General features: G+C 37.6%; 1 pseudogene; it reads right to left on the bottom strand.

Annotated features, from left to right (window-relative positions):
* Positions 1 to 450: 450 nt before the first annotated feature.
* On the bottom strand, positions 451 to 24,053 carry LOC122203136 (annotated as a pseudogene).
* Between the last annotated feature and the right edge of the window lie 572 nt (positions 24,054 to 24,625).

Genomic DNA, 24,625 nt, shown 5'->3' with positions numbered 1-24,625 from the left:
GAGAAGTCACATACTGTTGAGCATTTTGAGATTGCTGATTGGTCCTAATATATCAGAATAAAATACCAGAGTAAAAGGCTAGCATAAGGATGAGATGTAGCACAAGCACAGTCATGACTATAGTGTATTTATCATAAGATTTGGTTAAGGTTTCTATAATACATTGATACCTAAAGAGGATATGGTATGCTAGAAAAAAATTTTTTGGAGTCCACTTTCTTTAATATACAAAAAATACAGAACAAAAAGTTAAATATTTTCACATCTGGTTACACCACTGTCTAGTTTTTTATATTAACTTTACTATTCAAACAGTGGATAGTAGCTGGCATTTTAGGGATTGGGAAAAAGATGAAACAAAACAAAAACCCAAAACACTTCTTCTACCATGTTTATTATATACTGTGTACAGCTGTTCTCACAGAGCAACTTTCTCCATCATTCAGAAATTCAGTTGTATATAAAATTGAACCTGCCCCAAAGCCAAGGGAGACTAGAAATGATGGGTCTTTATCCCAGGGCATCATCATACAGTTCAAACAATGGTGCAGCTACCAGCTGCAGTTTTAGGGACCACATATAAGGTTTCTTTTTGAAGCTGAACCAAAAACAAATTCTTATGCTCCTTGGGTTGTGTAATATGTGCAGAAAGGTCTGGATATTGATGAGATTCAAAATTTGGTTTCTGCCAGTTACCAATGCAGTCATCAATGACCTACAGGGCTTGGTATCTCTGCCATTAAGCATTTTAGTCTTTCAACCTCTTCTCCTGGGTTAAATTTAACACTTCATTTGGTAATTTGAAGAAAGTTGTTCCTAGCTGTAGCAGTAATGCATGGGCCAGCCAATACTCATGCATAATCAGAACCCCTTCTACGACCCTCCTCTTTCTAAGTTTATCAAATTCCTTGCCCATGCAATGAAACCTAGCTACAACAAAGCTATCCTTCTCATAGAGGTACTCTTTTATACCAAAAGTATAATTAGTAAGAGGGTACAGGTGGTTGGGGCACCCCAGGGGGAGGGGCTTGTTTGGCTAGATGTACTTGTTGCCAAACTGGTTGACACCCCACCCCTTTTTGCCCGCTCCTCTCCTTTTGTAGCCAGCAGTCTGCAATTAGGTATCACCATGAACATGCTGGTAATCTCAAGCTGGTGGTGAGCTGAAAGGGAGAGGCCCAGAAACTTTCCCTGTGCTGGCAGTGGTATTCTGCATTCTGCTCAGCAGTGCCACCACCATTAACCCTAGAGCATCAATAATCTTTGATTATAGTAGATGCTCATTAAATATTTATTGATTTATTGATGGACCTTTGCCTGACCCAGTAACAGTGTCAAAATATTGAATTAAATAGCTACTAAGTTGGCATGAGCAATACATTTTTTTCTGCTGATCTGAAAATATTTTTTTTCTGATAATCTTTCCTTTTTTTTTCAGAGACACAGTGAAATCTCTATACTGTGGTATATGCTATTTACTCCCTTTGGCATTTAATGACATTTGTTTGTATTAAAGAATATTATGTGGTGTGTATGGCAAATTCTTAGAAGGTGGAAAAATTATGTTTTTGGTAGTTCCTTTAACATCTACATAATACAATTGAGTTCAAATATTTGTAAAAATGAATGAATATACATCTAAAAGAAAATAATTTTACATTGGAGTGGCTTATGATAGGAACTCCTATTTATAGAAATAAAGATTTCAGTTTATTGAATATTTACTGTGTGTTAGGTACTGTGCTAAGTGTATTACCTATGAGGTCTCGTAATTCTCTTAATGACATTATGAAGTAGCTGCCTTCATCCTTACTTTACAGAGGGTAATACTGGAGCTCAGACAAGTCAGATGACTTTCTCAGGGTCACACCATTAGACATGTCAGAAGTGAGTTCAAAGACATCTGACAACTATGCTATTCCTCTTGTCACATAAGAAGCAAGTGGGATTCTAAGTTTGCATTCTTTACATTTCCTATGTTGAGAATTCATAGGAAAGACACTACTAGCATTAGACCCTAGCTGAAAAGATCAAAGAAAACTAGAACTCTCCTGGGAGATCCTTTGAAGAAATTTTATTTTCTTCAGTTTTTTTTTTAAATTTGGGTTACATATGACCAGTCCCTATGGGCTTTGGGTATCTTTACAAAACCTTTGAAGCCAACACACAGCTTACCAAATGACATTGTGTTAACATTATAACGAAGTGGTCATATTTTACATTAGCAAGGGAGATCAGGTCAAAGCTTATGCTTTGAACTCTACTTTTTCTAAAATCCTTTCCTGACTCTCTGCCTACTTTTATTTCTACTTTCTCTCTAGCACGTTCTGGTGTTCATTACATATTTGACACAGACATATGGTAGCCTCATGTGACTAGTTACATGGAGAACCCAGATGTCAGCTTTGGTCTCCTTTCTTAAAATCTAGGTTGGCCTGTATTCCTGTTCCCTGCCTTTCTCAAGATTTTCAGCCTTTTGAAGGCAGGTTCTATCATCAAGGTCAGTAACTGGCTCCAGCTTCTTGCCTTCTCTGAATTCCAGATTTACCATCTTTTGTGTTTTCTCTTTGTTTGTTTCCACTGTGGCCTCTATCTAAGCATGGGTCTTATTCCATTTTTCTCATTTACACAAAAATACCAGTTTTTTGTTTGCTTTTGTTTTTTGCATTCTGCAGACTTTACTGAAAGTTTGAGGAGAGAAATGGAGTCTATATCCTGGCAGAGCAAAATCTTACAATCAAATATTACAGTGTCTCTCATTAAAAGTCCTTCTCCCACTTCTGTAAATTGCTGGACGACTCTTTTTTTCCTTCTCCTTCATTCTCTACCCCCATCCCAACAAAATCCAGTATCTTCCCTCATTTTCTTATGCAAAAAATTCAGCTCTTGTCTGTTCCTGTTTCTAAATTCAGGTCTTGGCCCTTCTTTGCAAAGCTAGACACTCTCTGTAGAACTTCTTAATTATCAAATTCTTTTGGAAGAATCAAGGACTTATATTTTCAGTTACTTATTTTTTAGTTACGTATTAATACAAATATAAATTTTCACTCCCCATCTACAGGCAAATTTCCTTAAGCATAAAGACAGAATCCTGCATCTTTGCTACTCCTATAGGAAATTTAAAAGTTAGTTCATTCATACTTGTCTGGCTGAATAGATAAATAAGAAAGAAAAATAGGTATAGACATGAAGTGGGGAAGGAAATAGAGAAACAAGATGGTTTCTTCACTTAACCTGTTGCTTGGGTGAGCCCAGAAATACTGTACAGTTGGAGGCCCTATCCATTGGTCCTTTGTGTTTGGGTGAGGGTTGATAGACAGTAGCTAAATTCCTTTTCTGTCTCAAAATACTTCTTGCTGTCTACCTTTCTTATTGGATTCCTACCTTTCCAGGTTAGTTTCTGTCATCTTTCCTGCTAACTGCATTGCCCTTTAGATATGCATTTTTCTTTTTTAAAATAATAAAAAATAATAACAATTATTATAATTGGGCTCCAAGCAATTTTTAGAACAACTGTTGCTTTTCATAGGTTTGTTTTGTTTTGGTTTGGTTATGAGCAGGACGAAGGGCATTTATGTTCTAGCTGAAAGGGTAGGATAGATATTGGTCACTCTTTTGAAGACTCTAGATAGAAAAATGTTTATTAAAAGCAAAATATGACCTAGAAGTTATGTGAGATTTTTGCTCTCTTTTTAACTTTTTAACACGCAAAATTATGCACACTTTTTCTCTTTTCTGATCACTAGAGGAGACTTGTCTTTTGTTCTCTCATGAAATAATCTTCTCAAAGCTTCCTTTACTCATGAACTTTGCTTTCAGACAACAAATGTATTCAGATTTGCAACTTTGGATAGTCCTCAGTATATGAAAAGTGTACATGGTCTTCTGTGCTATTTCGTTTATTGTGACATTGCAGGTCCTATGTGGGTGTACTGTTCACAAAGAGAAATATTGGGATCATGCGAAGTTGTTTCACAGGTCAGCCAAGCCATAGCATAGTAGTGCTTATGAACTACTCTACTGATGCCTTATTATGAGCTACTGACATAGAATAAAAGGAGAGATTCTTTTAATAAAGATGAAATGCATGGTTCATTGAAGGAAGCAGAAATGTCACCTGCTACTTCAAAATTGAACCATTTGTTTGAACATTTGTGTTGCTTTATTTGCTGCTTATCAAAAGATTTAGATAGGTCTTGCAAAGTCCTTATTGAATTTGGGAGTGTAACCATAGAAAAATAAAGTAAAAACAAACAAGAGTACAGTAAAATTTAAGAGGCAAATTCATATATAGAAGTCTTTGTGATTTCACAAGGAATGATCAAGCAGGCCACGTAGTTGGTGGGGGAACCAAGTAAACCTGGACTAAGAGACAAAGAAGAGCTGATTGCACAGAACCCCAAGTTGTAAAGCTGATATTCAAGCTTTACAATCTTTAGGTACTATTCTCTGGTTTCCTCCAAGTGGTTTGTTAATGCCTAATCAGGAAGCTTTGGACTTAAGTATTTCTTGTATGCATTCAAGAGGCTATTGGTAAAATAATTGCACTTTCCCCCCTATTTTTCCTAGAAACAAAAGAAATAGACTTATATTCATATGAGTGAATTAGGTTTACTAGATGCTAAACTTCTTAAGATAAGGATTTGGGCTTTATTTATTTTTTAAAATTCCCCTCACACTTAGCCCAGTGATGGGCACCAGATAGATAATAATATATATTTTGTGTTTGTTTTCATTTGTTGTTGTTAAACATAAAGAGAAGTGACTGACAGTTTGATTAACACGAACGGAGAGCTACCGAAAAGTAGGCAGATTCTCATTAGTCTGAGATTGTTTAGGTAGGTGCTATATGAAGTCTGTGGAAACAGCCAAATGACCATTCAAACTCTTTTCGCATCTAAAGAATCTGCTAGTCAATCTAAATACTTATGATAAACTGTGTAATAGGAGGAAACAATCATAAAATGACCCTTTCCAATTGCTTCAGAGACAAGCAAATTAACACTTTGTCACAGACCCATTTATTTTAATTGTTCTCTCCTAGGTAATATCAAAAAGTCAACATGGGTAGAGGAAACAGAAAAACAAAACAAAACAAAACAATTTGTTCCTCATTAAATGTTAGAAAAGTCCAAGATAAACCTATTTAAAATTGATCTGATAAGCCCTGAGAACTGTGATGCACTGATGTGTTTTCCCCCCGCTAATGGTCTTCAGCTAATATTTATCCATTGCTTTGAGTAACCATTAATCTCTTGTGTTGAGAAACTCCACAAATGCAATTTCTAGGACATTTAACCTTTCCACGTTTGCTGTCTCTTGAGTTTGGGTGACTCGGTTGTGGTGTATACTCAATTTCATTTCGTTTTCTTGGGTCCCAATTGCCAAGATAATAGCACCAACTCCATTTAAAATTAGTCTTTCTTCTTCCACAACACAGTGATATGTTCCCAAGGTATAATGAAGTTAAATTCATTTTGCCTTCCCATACTTACATTCTTATCCATTACTACCTTCTCTTCCCTGCAATGCATTCCCTGCTATTTTTCTCTTCTATAATTTGACATCAGGAATGGCCACACAGGAAACAGCTGAGCAGTGTAAATGCCTTTCTAATGATCTCAAAGCTTCACCACAAGCTTAATAATATTAATGTCCTTGGTTCAATCTTCAGTGGTTTTATTTTTATTCTTTTTTTTTTTGTAGTTTGTTGCTGCTGAAAAATTCTCATAAGTTTAAATATGCAGTGAACTTAAGTTCACTTTTTAGCCTAAGGATGTCAGATCCACCTTTTCTCTCCTCCCTCTTCTCTTTTCTGTTTCTAGTTACCCCAGTCTGGGCCTGACAAGTAAAGCTTTTGAAAAAATGACCACGGTTCTGAACAAAGCCTGTTGTTGCAGGTAATTGTTGAAATATCAAGGGTATTGCGTCCTCCATTACTTAAGCTCTCATTTGTGGTTTTCATGGTTTTGAGGAATGTTTATGGCTGACAGTCCTTTCTTTACAGCTCTATCCTTCAAGCTCCGGCTGATACTGCTGAGAATGACCGCTTGAGTGACTGATAAAATGTCAAGATGCCATTATTTCCAAGAGAGTGTTTGGGAGCAATAAGATCTGTTTCAATTTATCTCATACACCTGAATTTAAGTCTTCAGATTTAACTTCATTGGCTGCTACAACCAAATTGTCTCCGGGTTTTTGAGAGAGGAGCCATCATGGAATGCAAAGAGGGTTATAATGATGGTCACGCCATGACATTTGTGTTGTATTTCACTGTGCACATTGGTGCAATATTTTGGACTTAATTAATACTCTCCAGGAACCTCAGTTTATGGATGGCAATAACCATATTTTAGACCATGTGAAATACTGCAACAAAAATTCAATTCATAAGGCAGATGGCAAAGCCTAGTTTGAAGAACAACAAAACAGGAAGATTTACAGTGAGTTTCAGAACTCTTCAACTGGAATCCAGCCACTGCCAAAGCTCTGTTATTTCACTGGAGGGTAACAATCTGTGAGGGTCATTAGTGTCCTCATAAAAACTGAGATTAAAAAGTAGTCAAATGAAATGAATAAATAGTTGAGGCTTTTTCTGTGAAACAGAAGTGGAGTTGTTTAAAAAGCAAGGTTTCCAAATGTTTAGAAAAATCATTCTGTAGTCATTTGTTTTCAACCTGGAATGTACTAAAGTAGTAATTTTTAATGGAATGACAAGGATCTTGTTACATTCTCAAGCGTGCAATATACAAGAAAACATTTCATAAGCAGGTGTATTTTCTCCCTGTCTCTTTCAGAGCTAAGAACTCATTGTGGAAACAGTTATGATGGAGAAGAAGGGCTAATGAACAGAATGCTAGTAACACCACTGCCCAGTTACCTTGGTGTTTTTGATTTTGGCACTGCCGCAAGCGCCATATAAAATAAAGAATGGTTCATATAGGTTTTAATCAGATGAAGCACAAAGTTCATAAATAGTTTAGATGCCCTTTAAGGTTTCTGAGACTAGCTAGGGAAGGCTACTGAGGTGGAGATTCGACAACCCACAGACCCAGGAAGCAACCTGCCTCTGCCTAAGTGCTAAAGAAAATGGTACGTTGAAATGAATTTTTAAAAATTAAAGTGAGAGCCATGCAACATCATAGGATTTTAATTGTTTCAGAATAGACTTCCATCAGTGCTTGCGTGTGTGCGTGCATGTGTGTGTGCCCATGCATGTATGGAACTTGTAGCAATTATTCACATTAATATTTCTTCTATTCTAAAAATCACAACTCTGTTTAGTTACTATAAACCTTATTGAGTGGGGAGGGAAGAGTGGGATAGAGCAACGATTTACATTTCCATTTTCTAAGACCAGAGATCTTGGAAGGATCTGAAAAGTAGAGACATTAAGTATATGTAAGATAGCTAGAAATTTCTTACAACCATGATTTGTATCACGTCAACTCTAGTGTGGACCATCCTACTTCTAACCATTGCCCCTGGCCAATTGGCCAAGACAATACAAGTACCTTATGGAGAGTTAGAAATTCAGATGTTACTCTTATAAATCTGCTGTTTGAGTATATGTACTCTAGACCAGAGCTCCCCCTTGATGTGTACCTTAGCAACCTGAAGTACTGTGAATGGGTTATAGATGTGCTGAGATAATGATCCCATAGCCTTCTTGGTGGCCAAGCAGGCCTGAGGTGCCCCCAGATGGTTGCCTTTAGCTATGATTGGCCTTTACAGATAATCCTATTGTTGCATAAAAATGTGTCCACTTTCTCTGTTGTCATCATATGTACATAGTTGCGAAGAACTGCTCCAGACCTCAATTTCCTATGAAATGAGGGAGATTGGACAAATTGATTCTCATGGTCCATTCCATCGCTGTAATTCTGTGAGCATATATCATCTTGTGTTAAAATACCCAGCACACCCTGTTCCTTTAGCCATAGTTCCTTCAGCCACAGAGGCCCATAAAAATTGAATTAAAAAACATGGAAAAATGTAGTAGAGTATATTTCATGTACTGGAAATCTACTACCTGATTTTTATTGGACTCTGTGCACAAGAGGAAATCCTTGTTTTCGTGGTAGCAAAGGAGCCCATGGAACTATAACATGATCTATTATTTAAAAATATTGTTATATTAAAAGACCTATGACATACCTCTGTGATCTATCCAGTCTTCTGCCTCTTCTATTTTATTTGTTGGTTTTGGCCATCCCCAGTGGTTAGCTAGATGAGCTCCCACTCTATGCAGAGAAGAACTTGCAAGGGGAAAAATAATTATTGGCTCATTTCGCTAGTCACCATGAGTGAGTATGTGAGGAAAAGGAGGAAGACAATGGAACTGGCTGACTCCTACATGTTCTATAGCAGTCCCTTTATAAGAAATCAAAATTAATTATTTGCTGAAAATGATGCAATGATTTTCTTCTAGATTCAGGGTACTGGAGAAAATCATCTTTGTCTTCATTTTACTTTTAGTTACATTTCAGAATTCCACATGAGGTTTGCAATCATCTTCTGACATCTTCAAGATCCTGTGTATTCCCTTGGAGAGACATCGTTCTTTATAGATCTCATAGACAAAGACCAAGTAAAATAACATCATTTCACTCTACAAAACTTCATGTTAGCACACAATTACTTCTGAAGTCTGCCTTGACTGATTAGAATAAAGTTGGTAATTCAATCCTTTATATATAGCTCCAATATGTTTTAATTACTCTGTGTTCCTTAATATATCTTTTTCTAAGGTAAAGGACATAATGCTTATGAAACAGCTTAAACAAAAGACTTTATTATCATTTAGTTAACTAGACTATAAGTACAAGAAAATACTATATTAACTTATTAAATATTTTTTCCTCATTTTGCCATCATGCCTATTTCCTTTAAATGCTATTTTATAATTATTTAATGTGTCTTTGTTTATAAATATAGTAAGGGCAAGGGCAAGCTCAAGACTCCTATAAACTGCCTGGTCAAGTATTTATAACTATGTTCTGTTTCCTTACCATATGCAATGAAAAGGAGAAGCAAGTGTGTTCACTGCCCATCTAACCCACAATGGTACATTTGAGAAAACAAGGTCAACATTTATAAAACAATTTTAGAAAAATATGAGAAATAATTGATAAAGTTCTAAGGTACCCTAAACGTTTGGTATCATGGAAGCTTGAGAAGACATGATTACTTGCAGATAGCTGTGAGTTTGGGGGATCAGGGGAGACCTCTCTGAAGTTGGTGCTAAGTGGTCTTTAGCAGAGGAATAGGATTCATATTTACAGAAGGGGAAAACGTGCATGAGTAAATACTTTTCTTAAAAATACCATTACATGGGATGCCTGGGTGGCTCAGTCAGTGGAGCACCCGACTCTTGATTTTGGCTCAGGTCATGATCCCAGGGTCATGGGATCAAGCATGGAGTCATACTCCGTGCTGAGCATGGAGCCTGCTTAAGATTTTCTCCCCAGACCCTCTACCTCTTCCCCTCTCCCCTGCTAATGCTCTCTCTCTCTCTCAAATAAAAAAAAATACCATGACACATTGTTGCTACCCAAATTTCCGCTCTTTATATCAGAACAATGTCTTTTACAAATTGCTACACATTCATAACTTTTTTTTGAAAAGAATATTAATAACAGTAGTATGGTATACATGAATATACTACGCCACCAGAATGTGAATTAAGCATCAGTTAAAGTCAGCAAATACTTTCAAGCACTCACTATATATAAGGGTCAGCACTACATGTTATGAAAAATATAAAGATATAAATATAAAAATGGAGTACTTGATCACTTTATTAAAGAGAAAATAATCTGGGAGGTTGGAAATATCATTTTAATATAATGGAGAAAGTGAGGAATCAGTTAACTTGAATTTAATGTCAACATTTCCCGATTTGTTGTTAGAACATAGGGGAAACCTCTTACCCTTCCGAGGTTTTAGTTTTCCTTCTTACAAGTGCAGGAGTTGGATTAGACTAATTCTCTTTCCCATGATCATGGCCATTGCCCTTGGGCAATTTCTTGCCATCTCTAGGATGTACTATTACCACAGATTCTTAATTGAACTCTGTTTCCAGATTTGCTCTCCTCTTGTCTTACCCTCCATATATATGCCAAGAAAATAAATTATAGCTCTGATCTGACCCTGGCATTCACCTTGCCACTCTTAAGGCTCTCTTTAGGGTCTTTGTGGGGGCAAAATCCCAGTTCTTTACCATGGTACAGGAGGCTGTCTGTAATCTGTCTCTAATATATGCCCTTTTTCTTCAGTCTTCTAGCCACTCTAAAATTTCTGGTTTGCATCTAGGTAATACCGAAGTACTGGTAGCTTCCCAGAAGTACCATATTGCCTCTCACGACTGGGAAGTTTGTTTGTGTATGTGGTTCTTTTTATAGGGAACATCCTTCCTTTTTTCTTCAAGCTGAGCTCATGTATTTTCTAACCCCTTGCCTTCCTGCCATCCGTTCTCAGTGTTTCTATGAAGCTCCACAATCACCGAGCCTCCATTTTGTCTATATCTGTCACCCCTTCAGTCATTAATTTCTTTTAAGTTGGGCACTGCATTGCATTCACTTTTTCTTGGAACATAGGAGGCACTCAATATATACTCTGGAATGAATGAATCCATGAATGAAGAGTGTGTATTCTATATCCTATGATAGTGGAAACTCATAGAATACAGATATGGAAAAATTATTATGAGCCTAGAATGGAAAGAGAAGTTAGTGTTAGTTAGAGGGAGTGAATTAGCCAACTTTTGATGAGTGGGATTTTTATTTATTTTTTATTATTTTATTTTATTTTATTTTGTTTTATTTTATTTTATTTTTATTAAAAACATTTTTTTAACATTTATTCATTTTTGAGAGACAGCGTATGAGTAGGGGAAGAGGCAGGAAGCAAGGGAGACACATAATCTGAAGCAGGCTCCAGGCTCTGAGCTGTCAGCACAGAGCCTGACATAGCACTTGAACCAGGAACTGTGAGATCATGACCTGAGCCGAAGTCAGACGCTGAACCAACTGAGTCACCCAGGCACCCCATGAGTGAAATTTTTAAAAGGCAAAAATAAGGAGGAATAAAATTCCAAGCAGTTGGTGGTGTGCTTGGGTGGCTCAGTTGGTTGAGCATCCAACTCTTGATTTTGGCTCAGGTCATCATCCCAGGGGCATTGTATTGAGCCTCACATTGGTCCCATGCTCAGCGTGGAGCTTGCTTGGGACTCTCTCTCTCTCTGTCTCTCTCTCTCTGTCTCTCTCTCTCTGTCTCTCCCTCTCCTTCTTCCCTGCTTTTGCTCTCTCTCTCTTAAAAAAAAAAAAAGAATTTCAAGCATTTGGAACAGATATGAGAGAAAGGATATTTAGGGAGTTTAACTTATTCTGAAGCATTCCCAAACTTAGTGGTTTAAAAAACAACTTCTTGTTTTCTGTCGTGGTTCTGTGGGGTAACCAGGCTCTCCTAAGGAGTTTTTGTTAGGGTATCTAAAGCAGTTGTCTTCAGAGAATAGCTGGGACCAGATCATCTGAAGGCTCAACTGAACTGGAAGTCCAAATGGCTGGCATTTGTGTCTCAGTACCCTCCAAGAGCCTATCTATCAGAGTAGCATAGACTTCTTACAGAAGCTGCAAGAGGCAGGAGTTGGAACTTGACGGCTCAGTTAAGGATTATGACAAGAAGAATCACGACATCACTTTGACCTATTCTATCAATCAAAACTTTCAAAGGGTTCATCCAGATTCAAGGGGGGTGGAGAATAGACTCCACCTCTCAGGGGCAAGAAGAATACATTCTGCAGAAAAACACATGAGATAGGAGACATTGCTGCAGCCCTCTTGGAAAATACACTCTACCACAGGCTTTTTTCCCCTGAGAATAGTAAGGGGTGTGTGTAGGTCACAGAGAGTGGAATATGGGCTCTTACACAGTAAGGAAAGTTAGCTTGAGTCCAGAGAGCTTTGAGTGCACAATCTCATTAAAGTTTTAATAAAAGGTGTGCCGTTCTATCAGTAGGTAGTTCATGGGGTTTTTCATTCTGCTGGAGTAGTTGCTCTCTTTCAACCCTCCAGAAACTTTTTGTTTTAATATGGCTTTGTTCTACATTGACCTATTTTGCTGAAATTGTATACCTTATGATAGGATATCAAGATGTCTCTTTATTTCTTATTTTTAACACAGTCATTCATCTTGAGACAAAATGGAAGCTGAGCAAACTTATCAAAGAGGAATATCTTCTGTATATTTGATAGATTTTGGTGAAATTTAGTACACATGTAGGGGTTGTAGAAATAACAGATTGCATTGGGGGATGGCTACAGTTCACTGAACTGCTAGGGTAGCTGCCTTTGAATACTTTCCAAAAAATCGCTTGCAGTAATTGATGCCCTGGGAGAAGCTAATGTATTGGCAGAGGGAATAGAAATTTAAGAAAACTATGTAGTGATTTGGTCGATGACATAGCCAGACTATATAAATTTAGACACAACTGCCATTTTAGTGAAAATCGGTTTTTGGGTTTTTTCTCCCCCCCCTCCCCTGCCAAAGTTTCTAAGTAATTATATCTCTACTTCAGGGTGCTTAGATAGGTACAGCTTCTGGGTCCAAGAAATCTTAGGAAGATTTTCAAAAAGCCAGAGCACTCTAAGTAACAGCCCATCTGTCCCCTAATTTTAGAGTATTTTTTTAAAAAGAAAGATCTCTTTAATTTTTATTGCCCACCTCTAAAATATAATGCAAATGACTCAGCAGGCTACCCTGGTAGATGATAAACAAATGTTACTTGCTAATTTCCTGTTCTATTGCCTAACTTATCTACACAAGTAATGGCAGTACCACGGAAAATGCTATCACTGTGTTGAACTTTAGTGTCATGTCAATGAGCACACTGAGAGGCTTTCTAGGAAATGGTCTTATGAAAACCATTAATGCTTTCATAATGTGAATGTGTTTTTTAAAAAAGATGTTCGCTGCATGACAGGGTTTTTCTGTGAGGACTCTGTTCTTAGTACCAGAAGAATCAATTTCTTCTGTGAACCTGGCTTGGGTTTTATCTTCCAAACATTAAGTGATGTAACTGCTAGCTTCCTTTTTTTTTTTTTTTTATTGTAGTTCTCTTGGAAGTTTGGAGACAAATTTGTGTTCCATTTCCAGTATGTGCTCTGTATTATACTATGTACACTTTTGAATTCTACTTTAAATCCTTTAGGGACAACCAGGTACAAAACAAATAATCAATCACATAGTGAATTTATCTCAAGTTGATTGATCCAGGATTCATCTGCTGTAACAGTTGATTAACCCTACATATGGACATCAACCTCACAGAGTTCTGGGAAATTAAGAAGTTGCAATCCCCTTCTTTGATTCATGCAAGTTAATTCATCTTTCAAGTGAAGTAAAATAGAAATGGTTGGCTAGACTTCACCCTAAATAATGTGTGGTGATGGTGATGGTTTAGGAAACAGCCAATAGTTTAAAAAATTGTTTGGGGATGTACTTAGAGTTTCTGGCTTCTCCACATGGGGACTTTACTTCCAAATTGACTTTAGTTGGCAAATATTATAGAAAGCTTAATTATAACAGGGGCTCTGAATTACTTTTCTGTTCATTGACAGAATGTCTACACCAGCCCTACATTTTTTATGGATTGTCTCACATATCTCTCCTGCTGAGGCTGTCAGAGAAATCTGTGAGATGTGAGGCCAAGAACGGCGTCCTCTGCTAAATATGTGCAAAGGGAAGGGGGTGAGTTTTGATGGCACATATATTTATTTTTTGCTCCATTGGCTGATATAAATGAGGAAAAAGTCTAGATTAAAGAGAATAGGGCCTCTTAATAAAATACTGAAACTTGGATACCAAAACATAGTACTCTTTCCAGAGTGTTCACGTCTTTATTTGTAAAATGTATAAAGTATTCCCGTTGTTTAGCCTATGGTTTTATGCACATTGTAAAAGCAACAAATAACAATTTATGATGGAAATAAACCACGTTTGTGGTTCACTACCACCCAAACTGTGATGACACTGACTCTCAATCTCTTTGACTTTGGATTCAGAACACAGTGACAAATGCTACCCAGCTGTCTGTCAGAAATAAATTTCTGGATTAAATCAACAGAGCTTCAACTCAATCCAGACAACATTGTGGCAATGTTGACAGTATAAGGGCATGACTCTGAGGAACTCATCTGAAATGAATCCTATCATAGACTCATGCAGTAACATTTCAGAGAACCAAGAAAGTGCAAGTGAGTTTGGGTTCGTTTTCTGGATAAGCAAGTGAAGACACTCCCTCCCCACTTCAAACCTGTGTTCCATAATAGGGAACATGTATTATTCTTTGTGGAAATCCTTTGTGTGCAGGACATGAGTAGAACTTTGAATCAATTAATTACTCAAACAATGACTAAGCTGTAAGTGCCTATCAGGGCATAATAATTATCTCAGTGACAGATGCAAATATGCAGAAGACACTATTCTTCCCTTTGACCAGCTTAACATCTACTTGGGAAGATGGTCTATGGGCATAAAATAGAAGCAAATTAAAATGGTTTGGGGAGGAAGTTTCACAGAAGTTTAAAAGCAGGAGAGGAAAAACCTGATAAGGCAAATTTATGCCTCACAGAAGAGAAAGTGGATTTTTCACACCCTTGCCCTCTCTCCTTTGGTTCACCGATGGTGAGTGACTATTTACCTCTGAACTTCTTGTGAAATAAGCAATAAATAGTACCCTTAAAATCTGAGTCACTTTTAGTTGGGTATTCTGTTATTTGCAGATGAAAGTGTCCTGCCATGAAAACCAGCTATTCTGGATTTAAACTCATGAGAGTTCTGATGTATTCTGGCTTGTGTAAAATCATCTAAAACATTCCCTTGGGATGTTGCCATTTTTCAAATACTTTGTTCTTTGACCCAGTTAGAGCATATATTTACTAATTCATGAAATACACTTTTATTGAATTATCTTCCATGAGATAGGCCCCATGCTGGGCACTAGAAATTTAAAGATTAATGAGATGTCCTTCCATTTACAGAGCTCACAAGCTACTGGGTGGCTGGGTGGATAGGTGAGGGGGATGGCGAGAGGAGACACAGAAACAACTAATTTTAATGAATTGCCCTAAGTTCTGATATAATTATAAGGTGCTTTGTGGAATGAAGGAGAGAGAAGTGGAATGGAAGGAAAACAGTGGGAATGACTTCCTAAGAGAAAGTTTCTCCAGGATATTTTAGGAAGTCTTTTTAATGATGGGAGTTGTAGACACCATGGCAGGATGGAGCCATCATTTGACAGCCATCCTTTTCTCTGAGACCAGAGAAATTATGAGCTATAAGCTACAAGGATCTGGTTCCATCTCTGCCATTAACTTACTCTGTAACTGTGGTAGTCACTCCTGTTCTTGAGCTCTTCTTCCCTCCCTTCTAAAGGGAAGGTCATTAAGCCATCATTTGGGTACAGGTGTGAGGCTAGCCTGAAGAAAAGGAGGGATGCCTAAAAGGGTGTTCCTAGTGACAGAAAGAGGGCAACTGGGTGTGGAGTATGAGCAGTAGGCTCAGGAAAATTGCAAGAAGAAGAAATAAGCCAACTAAAACAATAATGAGAAAGGCCAACATAGTTTGCCATGTGCCAGGCCTAAACTCTTTACTTCTATTAACAAATTGTGTCTTCACAATAATCTTTTATGGTACCCACTGTTCATATCCTTGTATGACTGAGACCCAGGGATATTAAATATCTTACCCCAAGTCACACATTAATTATTATAACCTAAGCAAATGGGCTGCATTGTAACCTAAGTGCTTGTAACACTCTTCTGCATTATGAGCTCTGGTTGATTCATACCATGAAGGAAATGAGACTGTGAATGAAACAAAAGATAAATTCCAATTTCAAAATTAAGGATGGCAGAGGGAAAAAGACACTGTTGTGATGTTCTTGAGCATCTAGCCTCATTTGTAATCTCTAAGCAATCTGAAGATCAAGGTAAAGTAATTACATAGAACTGAAACATGTTTAGGCTAATGAAAATAATTTGACTATGAGAATAAAGTAATGAATCATTTCAGATTTCATTCTACTATACCTTCTAAGGGTAGGGGTGGAATGAAGGAAATAGTCTAGGTGAAGAAAGATGGTAAACTGAATTAATGTATTTGCAGTGGAGATAGAGAGAAGTGAATGGGTTTGGGTCACAGAGGAAGGAAAAGCACAGGATTTGGTGACTGAAGTGGGAGGAGGGTAAAAGGAGAAAAAGGAGAAAAGTGGGGATGACTACCAGGTTTCTGCCTCAGGTAAGTGGATAGATGATCTTATCTTTTATGGAGATAAATTATGAATACGGAAGAGGTGCATATTTGGGGAAGTGGAATAATGAGTTCATTTTTTTGACATGTTGAATTTGAGGTGCCTCTAGGATGTTCAAATGGAAGTGTTCACTATATGATTCTGGAGCTCAGGAGAAGGATATGGCTGGACTGTGAAAATCATCAGCACACAGGAACTTCTGGAGTCATAGGAATAGATGAATTCTCCCAGGAAGACAAAGTAAAATGAGAAGGGAAATGAAAACACAACCCAAATATTTAAAGTGCAGTAAAAGAATGTAAGTCGTTGAAGAAATGGCTAGAGAGGTAGAACAAAAAAACAAAGAATGGGGTTTCCAAAGAAGCCAAGGAGAGTGGGCACAAGGGTTTCAGTAGAATGGAAACAATGTTTGCCACTGCAGAGAGGCCAGGTACTGTATCTACTGACCTTTGGAAGAATAGATTCACTGGAGCAGTGGGGTAAGGAGGGGCTGGAAGGGGAGAGGAACTGAAGACAATGGTTGTGGGCAACACTTTAAAGTACTGACTGGTGAAGTAAGAGAGAGGGAGATGTCTGGATGGAACAGACTTTAGGCATATTTAATGTTGACTAGAAGGAGCCAGTAGCAAGGGAACTTTTAAAGACAGAGAACACAGGGGGAGTATTCTGAATAATGAGAAAACAGTTGTGAAATAAACAACATCGACAAGTAAAAAAACAAGTTATTTTTATATATGCCTCTGTATCCAGACACCAACAGGGACTTCTGTCTAGAACTGCTTTCCTGGGTACCCCCGAAGGACTTGTAGGAATGGTGTATCAGTATGCTTAGGAAACATAGTTTCTCTCTCTGAAGAAGATCAGAGAGCCAATATGCTCCCCAATATATTTATGGTCTTCACTGTGGGAGTGAAGGGGGTTGGGAGAAACCTTCTACAAAGATGAGCACAGGTAAGAAATAAATCAATATGAGCAAAGGTGGTTTATTAGCAATTATGACTAAAACAATAAGCATTATCAGATTTAATGAGTCTGGTCAGGCAAACCTTGGGTCTGTGAAGTAAATTGTAGTTTTTTTGGCAACAAGAAGATAGCCCAGTGGGGTATATAAAGATGGCTTGGGGGGGGGGGGCGGGGAACAAACAAAAAGAAAAACAACAACAACCCAGCCCACTGGTCCTGGGATGGAACACTAATTCCTGAGTGGCTATAGTATCTATTTTTAAGAGAAGAATGCTAACTACTCCTTTTCTCTCATTTATTTGTTCATTCAAGCCAACATTTAATTTGGCCCCTGTTTGTATGCCAAGCACTGTATTGGGTTCTGAAGGACTCAAAAATTAATAAAGCCCCATTCTTATTTTCATGGGGTCACAGTTTCCTGGGAAAGTGAGACATAAAGATAGTCCTTGTGGAATGTGGTAATTGCTATCTGTAAAAAAAAAAAAAAGTATGTAGAAGGAACCAACCATGGGTGCCTAATCCTTCCTCGGCTAAAGGAAAACTTCAGATGAGAGTCAAAAGATCTCCCCTTGTTTTGAAACTACAGAAATAAATGAGTCTATTTCAGCCATCCTTTTTCATAAAGGCATTTTTTCCATACTTAAAATACTTACATATCTTTTATCTTGATGAGAAGCTCCTTACCCCATTTATACTTGCTAAGCATGTTGGCATGAATGTATTTAAAGTTTATTTATTTATTCTGACAGAGAAAGAGAGCAGGGGAAGGGGCAGAGAGAGAGGGAGAGAGAATCCCAAGCAGGCCCTGCACTGTCAGCACAGAGCCTGATGTGGGGCCTGAAACCATAAACTGTGAGATCATGACCTGAGCTGAAACGAAGAGTCAGACACTTAACCAACTGAGCCACCCAGGTGCCCTGGCATGAATGTATTTATAAAAGGATCACAGAATTCCATTGCTGGATGAGACTTGAGCAGTCATTCTAACCACCATACTGTCAATTGAAGAGTCCACCATTATTCAAGCTGTTATCCATATAAATCACTCATTACCACTCTAAAATGATTCTCACTTATTGTGTAGTGTTTTTTACTTATACACATATGTATTTGTATAGTCACTGAAGTAAAAATACAATATTTTTCTACTACTATTTAACATTAGATTTTTTTCCATCTTATTACAGTTTATGTACTTTTGATTTGAATGGCTGCATGATAGTTTGTTGTCTCGATCTACCTTAAGATACTAGGTAATTCCTGTAATTTTGGGCATGCACAACCACTCCACTTTATAGATAAAGAAACTGAGGCCAGTTAAGGTAACTTCCTGCTTTGGGTCTCTGCCAATACTTTCTTTATGCCATGTTGTCACTTTTATATGGAAGATGAGAGTTTTAGCTGATTCAAAATTATTGGCAAAAAGTCCTGTGAGGTTGGTTTCCTTAATGCTGGTGTATCATTTGGTATTTGTAAAATATCAAATCATAATGAAAAGCAGGTACCTGCTGAAAATTGAGGAGACTGGTCAACAGACAAGGGAATATGGGTCACTTTTTCCTCTGATCTGACAGGAGCTGCTTTTACCATGTTGGACAGATTCCGAAGAGATCCTGTATTCTCATCCATGCATGTTAATGGACAACATGAGCTTGCTTCATGCCTCAGGTATTTAAAGCAGTAGCAGGTTTCTAAAGAGCTGGGATAAATGTGGGTAAGACTAACATAGGTGGAAGCTAGTAGAATAGGTCACCCATTGGAAGTTGTTTTAGGAGGGCATGTCTTGGAGAAAGAGAACACTACCATGGGGGAAAGGAGGGTCTTGGAAACTTAGATATGGAGCTATTTAAGGGAGGTAGGAGAGGCCCATCAGACCTCTCAAATACTAGAGTGTTGGTCCCGGAAGGGACATTAGAGACCATTTTAATTCATCAAATACCTAATTAGATAACGGGTTGAACTAAAACTCAAATATCATAATGTCAAATTGAACGTGTTGTCCATCAGAGGATGAATAATACCGGTGACAATTTTTTCCTCCTTCAATTATTAAGCATTTTCACATACAATTTCAACTTCCTTTTTAAAAACTCTAGTCAATTTAAAATACGTGTTTTAAAGTATAGTCCAGTTAAATAGACTAGCAGTATCTTCATTCAGTAACACCTGTCTACACTCTACTTCTAAAAATGCCGATCTAATTGGGTCAGGGTTGAAGGAACATAACAGATAAAAGTTAGAAGCAGGAGGAAAAGGAGTGGTAAATGTGTTCCCCTTCTAGCATCCCAAAGGATGTGTGCAAGTAAAATGACAGAATCATAGAATTTTAGTTTTATAATTACTGTCAGAAAGCATGTTATTTACCATTTTTATTTTATAGATTGAAAAACTGAATCTTAGCTTGTTCAGGTTTTTCAAGAGCTTATTAATGGCAACATAAGTTCATGCTTTCTTTTTGACTTTAATCTAGTGCTGTCAACTAATGAAATAATTATTGTTACTATTGTTGCCACGAAGTAGGATGAATATCACTGTGTACAAAAGAAGTAAGAAACATGTTACTATCCTTAAGACTTTACCAATTTGGATTGCATAGACAGAAATACAGTATAGACTCAAGAACTTGATCCTGTATTCATTGGTGAATCTGAGAGAAGCTCACAGAAGGTTGATTTGGAAGAAGTGGACCTTGAGGAGGTGGGACCTGATCTAGCCCCTAAAGGATTCAATTTGAACTGGCAGGTGGTAGTTGAGGGAGAGTGTGCATTTCAGGCGATATTAGCATGCCACAGGAAGACCCAGTGACTGCAAAGACATTCATTGCATTCTTTATAATAGTTTTAATATTCTCATTTTAATCCATGTGAATAACTTTGGGCAAGTTACTTAGTCACTCTTGTCCTCTTTTTCTTTAGCAGCAAGGAGGGAATAACAAAGCAGGGCTGCATTACAGGGAAACCAGGAGGCATCGTGAATACGAAGCATTATAAAGAGTTTTATTCACATAAAGGGGAAGGAGAATATGCTCCACAAAATTCTACAGCCAGAATTTCAAAGCATCATTGTTGCCTAATGACGGTTTTAGCTTTGCCCTCAGTGAATATATAGTTGGAGTTTTGCAACTGAAAAATATCTTTGTTATGTTTTGCCGGGATCAAAGCACACATAAAGCCTGATCAAACGGAAAAAAAGGCACAAGATACAGGCGAGCGCCTCAGCATGACAAAGAGCGGCCCTCAGGTTTTCGATAATGCCCTACCTGGTTCAAATGTTCTGAAACCTTTGTAAGCAGAGACTGAAAATCCAACAAAATTACCATATATGTATCTTATCCAAAACAGTTGCTCATGCCTTACTGGAGATCAGAGTTACCACAGATAGAAAGACCTGAGCCATTCTCTCCAACAGGGTGTGAGTCCAGGCTGCCAGGGAAGAAATATTTGTTTGAAAAAAAGTGAAACTGGAAAAACTGAGAAGATTTTAAGAGAGGGTGAAGATGAAGAAATCAGTTAAAGTAAGAATGAGTCAGTGTAAGGAAATCCAGATTTTTCAATCTTAGGTATACAATGGACTCCTTAAGAAAAGGATGCTTTATAAACAGAAAGAAGTATCTTATGAGTAATTTATCAATTGTTTGCCTATAAATGAGAGTTTTAATGAGAACCAAAGAAAGTTTTCTTAGAATGAGTGAGATTGGTGTTTTAACACTGGATAGAGGGACAGCCTGTTCTCCTAGGGTGTAGTTTCTAAGGGCACCCATACACACTGAAGTTACCTTTTGTCATGATTCGAGACAGAAGTGAAAGCAGAAGCTGTTACCATTCATTCTGTACGTTCCTACGAAACCTGGAGAATCATATTGTGATGCATACTTCTAGCATTATTGGCATCTTATCTTCTTCTTTAAAGAACTAATTAATGTCTGGTTCTTATCTTTGACTTCCTGAACTTTCTCTTTTTTTTTTTTTTTTTTCAACAATTCACTTAAGATCTTCTAGGGTCATCATATATTTTTTTCCTGCTTAAAGGACAATTCTTTGGGGTCTTGAAGTCCTTTTGCTACACATATGGGCTATATACAATAGGACAGATGGAAAAGTAGGAAATTCAGTTCAGAAAGGATAAGTGGTTCTTGAGCTCAAAACAAAAAAATGAAACAAAACCCACCTAATTTGATTGTCTATTTTTTTTCTCACTAGAATGACTATTTTTGTAACAGGATTCAACTGTATTGTAAACTTCTAAGGCAAATTTTTTTATGCTTTCATTTTATTTCTTATCCCCACCTCAATATTTAGGATAAAGTCTTATCCTTAGAAAATGCTCAATAAATATAAATTAATTGAATGATTATTTGCTTATCAAATTGACGGGTTAGTCAATATGCCATTGACATTGCTTGACTTCTGAGAACATTTGGGGGTTTTCAGTGGAGACACAGGGAGGCCTTCAGCGGCCATGCCATATTTATCTTCATCTCCCTTATACGGGTTAACCTCATGCTCTGCTCAGTGATTCCTGTAGGTAGACGCTCCATTTCTGTTTATTGAATAAAAAATAGTTTCTATTGTAGAGCAATAGCTCCTCAATTAAGTTTTGTTATGAGAACTTGTACCACCAGATTAAATTTAAAAACAACACCAAATTGTTGCTATATGACCTGGCCTTTCAGAACTGAGAATCTAATATAATAATAAAAGGTTATTTCCTTCAGGGTGTATTATCTCTCTAGCCAGATGCTCATTGTTACATGCATGACAAGCTCCTTAGAGCTAAAACGTTCTCCCTTATGTGGATGGAGGAAAAAAATGAAAACCACTTACCTGGTCAACATTATTTCATAGGGTGCTGAGGAATAAATCAGGCTTGGCATGACCTTCATTGAAATTTCAGATTTATTTACAGAGGTTTGTGCTGATCGCTTTATCTACTGGAGGCTCGGTTTCCCCTTGGTGACTCATAAGTAATGTGGTCCACGCAAACCCGTGTAAATAGAGCTAATATTTCAAGGGAGGTCATGCTATATACTCTTCCCCTGAGAATAGATGATGGCTGACTGCTGGGCTGATGCGAAATTTATCTTCGTGAAGGAGGAGAGGGAGTGTGTGGTCTAGAGGGCAGTATCCAGGGTTTGTGAACCCAAAGAGGGGCTGAGATACACTCAGGTCCAAGTGTTTGTGTTGTGTGTTTCTACTTATGGGCAAAGATTAACAAAGGAAAACAAAATAACTCACTCAAGTCAAGGCTTCAGTAGTCTACAAAGTCATCATTGATTTTTCTCACTTTATTTATATTCATTTTTTGCCTCTGAACCACTAAATCCAGTGGTCTCCAAAGAAGAGTTTGGACTCACCAGTGAATAGATCTGTAGCCTGGTTGCCTCTATCATTTCCATTTCTTTTCCTTTATTCTACTTTCAGTCTCTCACCATGTCTCTTTTTCCCTGCCTTCTAATGTTTTCAGCTGGGATTTGTTGCACATAGTAGCTTCTATTCCCTAATTCTACATAGACCTCTACAATCAACAGCCTCCTAATTTACCATCCAGAGACTTCTCCATACATACGGAGAGATACCCACCCAGCTACTTGCAAGTATGAGGTGAATGTAAGGCTTTTGGAAAATGAAGACAAGCTTCTCTCCATAAAATGTGTAAAATACAAAATCCTGTGCTCTAGGATTTCTTACATCGGCTTTGTAACATATGATTGTATTAAACCTTATAAATGTTATTAAGATGTCTAGTAGTAAGTCAGATAATTGTATAAGAGATAATCAAGAAATACACATTAAGGGTACTCTATGACCTTAGTGTGAGATAAGGATCTTATCCTCATGTAGGTTACAATGTGTTTGGGTAAACAAGACTAACACTCTGGGGCGGGGGGATACTGAAAAAACACAAGTCTGTATAGAATTTTCTGTGTGGTATGGGTTTAAGTGACATTCTATATACATATGTGGTCATGCCACTCTTCTTAAAATCATCCTGAGGGATAAAATCCACACCACTTTACAGTTCTTGGATCCATAAGAGCTTTGCAACCTGGCCCCAGTTCATCCAACCATGTCTCCATGCCAAGAAACTGTGTTCCAGCTTCACTAAACACATCTAAACTACTATTATATTTATTCAGGGATGAAAAAGCTGATGATAAATAACTTGTATAAGATCATAAGGCATATTAGTTATAGTCACTTGACATGTAAGGTCCTTTCCAAATGTATTACCTTATTACCTTTATCTTCTTTCAGCTTGGGATGTCTTCCACTACTGTGTCTGACTGGCAAATATCAGTGTCTCAAATCATCCCAGAGCTGAATGAGTTATTTCTTCTTCTGAGCTCATATAGCACTTGCTTCTACTTCGCTGCATTTTAAGTCATCTCTTTAACACTCTCCCCCACAAGACCATGAGCTTTTTGAGGGCAAATGCTGTGTTTTATTCACTGTGGATTCCCCAGTGCCTAGCACCAGAATGTTTTATGGGTGTTTTAAAGGTGAGTAAATTCTCAGAAAGTGGCAGCATGATCTGCTAAATGAGTAGAGAATGCAGCCACCTCATGAGATCTAAGAGCTACTAAATAGAACCTTCACATTAAAATATCCCCCCTCATTCTGCCTCTGTCACAAGAGAATCCACACATACCTCTTGGGGCTGAGGTTGCTATGGTCCTGATCCCGTGACCCGGGGCAAATTACTTACCCTTATGTTTATTGTAGTATCTTGTATTGTCTTTATCTGCATCATTTTCAGGAATAGCAGCAACAAGGCACATGTCTATAGGGTCTTATGCCAGGTATTGTGGGTACAGACAGTCATAAAACCTGTCTTTGCCTTGGAGAATCTAACATAATAGTAGAAAATAGAAACAAATGTTATATAATAGCACAGACCTTTCCATGTAATACACCCATCTCAGAACACTTTAAAAGTGAGGAGTGCTATGGATAAAAGGTGCTATATCCACTTTTTGGAGATTTTTCATGTGCAGTAACAGGATAGAAGCTTTTTGAAGTTTTGTGATAAAAATATCTATTTAATATTTTTAATATCTTTGTACTATCTCTTTTTTATTGAGATATAATTACATATAGCAACATATACACTTTTTAGATACAGAGGTTAAGTTTTGACCAGTGGATACTCTCCTGCAACTGAAACCCTAACGATCTAGAATATTTCTGTTATGCCCAGAATTTGTGATCCCCAAAGACCACCAGGGAGCCGAGTCCGATGCAAAAGCAAAGAGCCTTTACTCAAGCTAGCCCGAGCTCAATCCCCTACCTGCACCGACGCAGCGGTGAGATACCGGAGAGAGAGAGAGCGAGTTTCAAAAGCACAAAGGTT

The sequence above is a fragment of the Panthera leo genome, chromosome D3 (genome assembly GCF_018350215.1).
Source record: "Panthera leo isolate Ple1 chromosome D3, P.leo_Ple1_pat1.1, whole genome shotgun sequence".
NCBI lineage: Eukaryota > Metazoa > Chordata > Mammalia > Carnivora > Felidae > Panthera > Panthera leo.
The sequence above is the reverse complement of the archived record's forward strand: the minus strand, read 5'-3'. Positions and strand labels throughout refer to the sequence as shown.